Source organism: Crocuta crocuta, unplaced genomic scaffold (genome assembly GCF_008692635.1).
Source record: "Crocuta crocuta isolate KB4526 unplaced genomic scaffold, BGI_CrCroc_1.0 scaffold229, whole genome shotgun sequence".
NCBI lineage: Eukaryota > Metazoa > Chordata > Mammalia > Carnivora > Hyaenidae > Crocuta > Crocuta crocuta.
In genome coordinates this window covers 7641771-7648268 of record NW_027536464.1, presented here as the reverse complement: position 1 = coordinate 7648268, position 6498 = coordinate 7641771, and the positions used below count along the sequence as shown (strand labels likewise).

The 6498-nt window shown below is 43.6% G+C and overlaps 1 long non-coding RNA gene across 1 annotated transcript; it reads right to left on the bottom strand.

Annotated features, from left to right (window-relative positions):
• Positions 1-1063: 1063 nt before the first annotated feature.
• Positions 1064-4492, bottom strand: LOC144218685 (uncharacterized). The gene is made up of 4 exons (XR_013331222.1): positions 4400-4492; positions 4210-4279; positions 2989-3329; positions 1064-1332 (listed from the first exon to the last, which is right to left on the bottom strand). It is a non-coding gene; the product is annotated as an uncharacterized LOC144218685 (long non-coding RNA).
• Positions 4493-6498: the final 2006 nt, after the last annotated feature.

The following is a 6498-nucleotide window of genomic DNA, read 5'->3' as shown; positions in this document are numbered from 1 at the left end:
TTCCCTTTCATGTGACAGTTCCCAGGTGAGGGGTCTGGGTGCGGAAAGTTCTGCTCCATGATGCTTCCGTACTTTGGCTACTGTTGATAGCGCTGATATAAACATTGGGATGCATGTGCCCTTCGAAACAGCACACCGACATCTTGCCATCTTATTGTTCCACTACCCCTGGGACCAATGATAACTGTCCTCCTCTGCATGATTGAAGCTGGGTTATGGGCACATCTGAAATCCAGCGACTGTCCTAAACAGCAATCTATGTTGCATCAGTAAGAACATAGGTACATGGCCCAAGACAGGCTTGGAAATGTTATCTTTAGAAGGACAGCTTATGGGGCACCTGGGTGGCTCAGTTGGTTAGGTGTCTGACTTCAGCTCAGGTCATGATACTCACTCCGTGAGTTCAAGCCCCGCGTCGGGCTCTGTGCTGACAGCTCAGAGCCTGGAGCCTGCTTCAGATTCTGTGTCTCCCTCTCTCTCTGCCCCTCCCCCAGTCACGCTCTGTCTCTCTCTCAAAAAGAAAATAAAAACATAAATAAAATTTAGAAGGGCAGCTTATGTCCACCTTAGACTATATTTCTGTGAAAGAAGAGAGGACAGATCTTTGGTGGATGGAAATCAAACAAATGTTGGTTTAAATGTTGTATAATATAAATCTATGTTATAATTCAACCCATAACCTGCTCAATTTTTATCTAGGCAGTCTGTATTTAATTTGACACATTCTAAATACTCATGTGCAGATACAATTCTTTTTTTAGAAGAAAGAACTAAGTATAAGTAAATTCGAAGGGAAAACTGTCATATCTGTATTGAATCAAAATGAGTAAATTAAACGAACATGATGTTAAAAGGCCTTTCAAATGAAAAACTTTGGTACTGATTGCATTATTGCATTTTAAATTCTTTTAGAGTTCTCTCTCTATGGAGCAAGGCACTTCCAAATGACAGCTAGACCATTCAGTTTTCAAACTGGCAGTACTTCCTAGATCAGGACAGGTCGCCAGGGTTGGGATTGTGTATTGGTTATCTACTGCTGTATAACAAATTGTCCCACAAATAGTGACTTAAAACAGCAACATTTATTATCGAGAGGGTTCTGTGGGTCAGGAATCCAAGGAGCATCTTAACTGGGTCCTCTGGCTCTGGGTTTCTCGCAAGGTCTCAGTCACCTCAAGGCTCAGTTGAAGATAGACCAGCTGCCAAAATCACTTAAGGGGTGATTGGTAAGTTTCCATTCTTTGTGGACTCTTGGCCAGAGGCCACCCTCTTTCTTGCCATGTGGGTCTCTCCGTAGGACAGCTCACAGCCCACCAGCTTCCTTCCGTCCTTCTGAGAAAACCAGAGACAGAGAGGATCAGAGAAAGACAAGGTGGTCATCTTTTATAATCTGATATTGAAGGTCATATGCCGATAGTTCAATCATATTCTACTTACTGGAAGCAAGTCACTAGGTCCAGCCTACAGAACTAGATAAAGGGGTTCAAATTCTCCCCCATAAAAAGCACTTAGCCTAGATAATACCACAGGGAAATTCTACCCCAACCTTTCAAGAATGGATAATCTCAATGTCACTTATTCAGAAGACAGAATTTTCCAATGTTCCTTTTATAAAGTCATTATGATATTGATCTCAAAACTGAAAACATCAAAAGGAAAACAACAGAATATTCTCACTTCCGAATAGGGTTCAAAACCTTAAGATATCAACAGTTGAAATCCAGAAGTCTATTTAAAATAGAACGTGTTGCGGCTAAGTGCAATTTGTTCCAGTCATAACCTTAATAAGTATAGTTAAATAACAACAAAAATCTATGAGTATTATCCATCCTATTAATAGCACTAAGGAGAAAAGTCAAATGATTTCTTATGCAGGTTGAATTGTGTCTCCCCCAAAAGATATGTTGGAGTCCTCACATCTGTACCTCAGAATGTGACCCTATTTGGAAACAGAGTCACTGCAGGTGTAGTGAGTTAAGGTGAGGTCATACTGGAGTAGGTGGGCCCCGATCCATCAATCCATGGGGACTCGTGTGCTGCTCAGAAACTAGTGACAGGCAAGGAAGGACTCCCCAAAGGGGTTTCAGAAGGACCATGGCCCTGCCGACATCCACAGCTCAGGCATCCAGCCTCCGCAGCTGTGAATTAACGAATTTCTTTTAAGCCACCCTGTTTGCGGCGCTTTGTCCCAGCAGCCCTGAGAAACGAATACAGGCTCATTGCAACACGTGCAGAAAAGCCATTTGGCAAAATTCACCACTCATTCTTGTCAAAAGCCCTCGGTCATACAGAAATGGCCACTGTGTCTGGGGCCAGTGAGCACTTGGTGCTGGTTGGAGGGGAGAGTCCCTGGACCGTGTGGCGGAGTGTCGTTGGAGAGAGAAATTGTGTCTGTATGCAGGGGGCCCTGAATGGCGGATTATAAAGTTTGTGGTGTAAGTTTGAGGTACTGAGAAGTCACTGAAAAGCAAATGAAGGGCGTGAGAAAAAAAAGGCTTCCAGACAATGACTTGGGAGGCGGGCTGTTGGATAAATGGTACCTGGAGGCAGAGAGAAGCCAGGGATCTCGAGACTCATTGCAGGACCATTTCGATAATTTCAATTTTTAAAAAATGTTTATTTAGTCTTTGAGAGAGCACAAGCAGGGGAGGGGCAGGGAGAAAGAAAATGGGACAGAGGATCCGAAGCGGGTTCTGCACTGACAGCAGTGAGCCCAATGTGGGCCTCGAACTCATGACCCGTGAGATCATGCCCTAAGCCGAAGTCATTACTGAGCCTCCTAGGTGCCCCAATAATACTGCTTTTTTAAAAGGCTTTTTCAAGTGGAATTTTACTTAATTGCATAAACAAGCAAATGTGAATCTGTTTTTTTTTTTTTTTACACAAATGGTAATATTCTTTACATAATGTTCTGTCTTGTTTTTCTTACTTATGATATATTTGGAGATTATCCCGTATCAGTGGAAGAGACATTAGAATTTATCTTACCAGTCATCTACCGCAGAACATTTGGGGTGCTTCCAAACAACGCTCTTCCTGATTTGAACGTCATGTTCAGGCAGCTCTGGTCCAGAGTTCAAGGTATCAGACAGCTGATTCTGGTTCTGGAGTACCTTTGGAAGCCACAGGACTACTTTGGAGGTAGGGAAAGGAACCAAACCTGGTCTGGAAAACCCATCCAACCCAAGGTGAACTGGGGGGCGGTGGGGGGGAGGTGTTCTCAGAGCAGTAGAGACTCTTCCCAGTAAATGCAGTTTTCCTTGGTGGTCCTTGGCTTGTGGGAGCGTCGCTCCAGCCTCTTCTTCCTCTCTTGTCACATGGGACTCTACCTGTGTGACAGTATGTACATTTATTAATATCAGGTACTGTTCTAGGCTCGGGGTCACAGAAGTTCAAGAAAACCCCAGTGCCCTTGGATCATGGAACTTCTATTTTAGCGGGGGACCCAGCTAATAAGAAATCAAGTGAATATGTGGTTTTAGGGAGTATAAGTACTATGGTGAGAAGCACGGTGAGGGGTGAGGAGCACGGTGAGGGGTGAGGAGCACGGTGAGGGGTGAGGAGCACGGTGAGGGGTGAGGAGCACGGTGAGGGGGAAGACATTTAGGTAAGAGGGTTGCCTCTGAGAAGGGCTATTTCCAGGCAGAGGGAACTGTGGCTGTAAGGCCGTGAGGCAGGCCCAAGTCCAGCAGGTTGGGGGAGCCACCAGAGACCAGCAAGGTAGGAGACACTTGAACCTGAACGTGAGGGCAAGGACTGACTGGGGAGGGGTGAGCAGAGGCTGGATCAGGTAGGGCCGTAGAGGCTGTGATAAGGAGTAACACTCCCACTTTATAGATGAGAAAACTGAGGCTCAGAGGGACGAAATGTGTCCAAAGCCCCTAAGTGTAAGCGGCAGGGGGATTCAGTGCAGGTCTATTTGACTCCAGAATTTATTCTATTACTACATTACGTTCTTGTCCCAGGGTTTGTCTTTCTTCTTTATGTCTGTATTGGAAAGTATCCCCGGCATGAACTAAGTGCTCCACCAATCCTCATTCAATGACTGTTGATCTAGACTAAGAGTAAAATCTCACCACTTTTAGAACGCTTAGAGTTTACAACGCATTTTCAAATCCTTACACATAAATTCTACAACCTTGAGAGGCAAGCGGTTTTGCTTCCATTTTATTTGATTTTTTCCCCCAAATTACAAAGTGTATTGGATACTTTTTGCAGGGTCTGAATCCGACGCTGCTCTTCTGGGGAGAATTCCCTTCCCCGGCACACGCTGGCTCCCCTGTGGGAAGGAAGAGGGACAGGAGAAGAGGTTGGTGGCCACGTTGGAGCCCTGGGTTTCCCCCAAACCCCTCCCCCGAATCTGAGCCAGAGTGAGCTGGCCTTGGGCTGGACACTTGACCTAATTTGGCTCCCCAAATGCTTCCTCTTTGGAAATTCGGATTCTGAGACCCCAGTCAGCGTCTGCTGAACGAAAGAGAAGAAAATTTAGAAACCAGAGCCTACACCGCGAAGCAGACCACTCAGCCACGTGCTGGGGAAGAAACACGGCAGATGTGCAGGGAGCANCCCCTCTAACTCCGGGTCTCAAGTTCCCCCATTTCATTACTTGTGGCCTGCAGAAGCCTAAACTCAAATACCCAGGAATCGGCAGAACGTGGAAACCGACAGGCTCCGCCCAGTTCTTGCTGCCATGGAAACCACCAGTTCCCACCCCACCTNGGGGCTGCATAGTCTGGGCTTCCTAAGAGATTCTGGAACTCAGTGACTCTATTGATAATATTTCACCTCATGATCAATCAAACCGCTTCTTGGGCTCTGCTGGAAATCTGGTCACTCTGTATGGGTAATACATTCTGAGATCCAAGCGAACTCTTGGCACACAAACGTTTTAGAATTTGCAAACTACTGTTTATGAATTGGATTGCTGGCAGGTTTTTTTTTTTTAATGCTTATTTGTATATTTTCTTGTGCGCTATGTAAAACACCTGAGGAGTAATAGCCTTAGCCGACTAGCGACATATCATTTGCTGATAAATTAATCAAAGCCCTAGGCTCCATGCACTAAGCAGTTTGCCAAAATTTTGAAATGTAAAGCATAAAACTCATGTTGCATTGTTCAGGGTGCTACTCTGCTTCTCTCTAATGAAAACCATTTTTTCCCCTGCTTGGACACTTTTAATAAATCATTAAACATAAATTCTCTTAGGGAGGGGAAAAAAAAAACCCTTTCAGGCTGGGAGAAATTTCAGCTTAAAACCTTGCTTTAAAAGAAAACGGTTACAGGTGATGTTCCTGCAAACGAGGCAGAAAGAAGGGAGGCAATGAGGAAAAAAGGCTGGGATCTTGGATTTCCGCTGCAGCGAACATTTGAGGACTGGCCCAGGATGCTTACTCTCACAAGCGTGCATGTTGGTTAAGTTTGATTTCAGCCAGGATTTCTTGGTTTGAATCCAGTTGAATCAAGCCATATGACACAGAGTACTTTTCTTCCAATAAGTTTTGGTGGATTTTGAGCACTTTATGAAGAACACTGTACAGTTTAGCATGCTATACCTACCCAGAGAACCCAGAGGAAGGGAGAGATCCTTCATGCTCACCAATTGTAAGTCAGTCCTTCTCTTTGGCTTATGATTTGATAAAACATCAAAACATCCAATAAAGAAAAGTGAACAATTTCTTCCCATTCCATCAGGCTTGTGCTGGGGTTAATCAAGGTCATATGCTAAGTGCTCCAATTTAAGACAAATTACATATACATATATATATGTGTGCATGCATTTGACTCTTTACAAGTGGTATTTTAGGGATGATCATTTTTATTCCTAAAGAACATTTCCTATGAATATCACTCATTGTTGAGTCATTTCCAATAACCAATTCCCTGGGCATTTTTATAATGGATTCCAAGCACAAATTCAGCAAACATAACATTTTCTAAGACTGTGTTTATTACATAGCTCTGGGTAGAAAAGTAGCACTTGTTTATCACAATTTTAAGGTCTCTAAATAAACTTCCAAATCTAAGGCAAGCAGTTTTCGTTATACTTCATGCATATATTCATGAATCATCTACAAGCTAAAAGTCGGGTGGAAAACTTCACAGAAATCACCTCCAACACACAGCATCTAATAAACAAAGCAAGTCCCAGAATAATAGGGAACAGTACGTACGTATAGCATCTTGCTATTTATGTGTAAGCTACTAAAATATACAAAATGCACATTTGTGTGTGTGTGTGTGTGTGCATGTGCTTGTGTGTGCAGATGCAAAAAAAAGAGAAGACCCTGGATAAAAAACACCCCAAATTTGCTAATGTCGCTATGTCCTGGCATAGAATAGGAGAAACAGGAACTTTGGGTTTTTGCTCTATGCACCTGGGCTTGTTTGAGTTTTTCACAGGCATGTATTACTCTTGTAATTTAGAGAGATTTATTTTTCTTTTAAAATGGTCAGGCTTGGCTAGTGAGAGGAGCTAGTTTTTAAAAAATTACTTATGT